A 1,803-nucleotide genomic window follows, 5' to 3' on the forward strand; every position below is an offset into this window, starting at 1 on the left:
GCTTGATGCATTATTGTGTCACATTTGGTGAGGATGCAGCATCAGATCTGAAAGTGCTGGATCTTAAGATGATCTGCTTACTGTGAATGTTTTTTTGTATGCTTGTGTAGAGAAGATGAGTTATTGAAACACTTTCCACATACAGTGCAGTGATACGGTTTCTCTCCAGTGTGAATCCTCTCGTGTCTTTTCAGATTTGCTGACTGACTGAATCTCTTGTCACAGTGTGAACACTTGTAAGGTTTTTCTCCAGAGTGGATCATCTCGTGTGTTTTCAGATGCGATGAATGACTGAATCTCTTGTTGCAGTGTGAACAGTTATAAGGTTTCTCTCCAGTGTGGATCATCTCATGTGTTTTCAGGTCTCCTGACCTATTGAATATCTTGTCACAGTGTGAACACTTATAAGGTTTTTCTCCAGTGTGGATCATCTCATGTGTTTTCAGATGTGCTGACCGACTGAATATATTGATCACATGTGTACAGTTTCTCTCTAGTGTGGATGTTCATGTGTACCTTAAGGCTTGATGAGTGTGTGAAACTCTTCCCGCACTGATCACAAGTGTACAGTTTCTCTCCAGTGTGGATATCAAACCAGAGGAAGAGATTGGATTTCTTCAACACTGATGTCTGGTTTGTGTGGTATAATATGTTCGGAGTGCATGCATGCAGCTTTTCTCTAGTGTGACTGTTCATGTGATCATTAAGGTTTGCTGATTGTGTGAAACTCTTCCCACATTTCTCTCCAGTATGAACTCTCATGTGATGCTCAAGACTTGTTTTGCTTGTCAAACTGTTTCCACACTGGGTGCAGGTGAAAGATTTCTTGGCTCTTCTTTTCTTTAAATCTTTCTGTTTGGTTTGAGAGCAACTCCAAGGTTTTTCTCTACTTTTGACATGATTTCTCTCAACTTCACTCAGTTCTTCATTCTCCTCATTTTCTTCATTTAACTCTGAAATAAAAGTAAAAATGGTTTATTTTCAGTTAGTCATAAAAACAGAGAAATGTGAAAGGAGAAAAAAATGAACCCTGATGTAAACATTATATATATATATCTTTTTTTATGCATTTTTATAAATTATGTCCATGATTTTTCTCCTCAACTTCACTTGATTCTTCACTCTTATCTTTTTCTTCAATCAACAATGAAATAAAAGTAAAAATGGTGAAATGTGAGCATAAAAGGGAACCCTGATGTAACAGTGCAGTGCTCCAGACTAACATTTGAGAGCAGCACCACTAACTTTTACAGATGCTGGCACCAGAAGCAGATTTGGTAGCGCTGGGGCTGGTGTGTGAGGTATCAAAAATAAAGATAATATAATTATACAATTACTACTGTTTTGCATTAATAAGCGGAGTTACTAATAATATTACATGTTTATTTCTTGGTAATACACATTTGACAGTAGAACACTGACATTGAGATGGGAAGCGTACAAAATTTACTTTTAGTAACATCAGTAACGTGCAATATCTAATTTTCATATAGAAAATTAATATATTCTACTCTTACTAAATGTACCATTATTCTTCTATAATATTATAAAGAACTGACCGAAAACTTCAGTAATTATAATTGATGTGCAATTCAGTCACAAAGTGAAGAAAAGTTTGGGTTTGATGGCAAGATGGCATCAACGTTCTGCTTGAGCAGATGAAAATTGTAACTTAAGGGTCACATATTTTACACCTTTCTGGAGTTTTATTTTAGGTTTTGATATCGTTAAGAATATATATTTGCGGTATAAGTACCAAAAACCATCTCAATATATTTTTACAGCTCCTTTCTCAGGAGCTCT

The sequence above is a fragment of the Sinocyclocheilus anshuiensis genome, unplaced genomic scaffold (assembly GCF_001515605.1).
Source record: "Sinocyclocheilus anshuiensis isolate Anshui unplaced genomic scaffold, SAMN03320099.WGS_v1.1 scaffold3486, whole genome shotgun sequence".
Taxonomy (NCBI): domain Eukaryota; kingdom Metazoa; phylum Chordata; class Actinopteri; order Cypriniformes; family Cyprinidae; genus Sinocyclocheilus; species Sinocyclocheilus anshuiensis.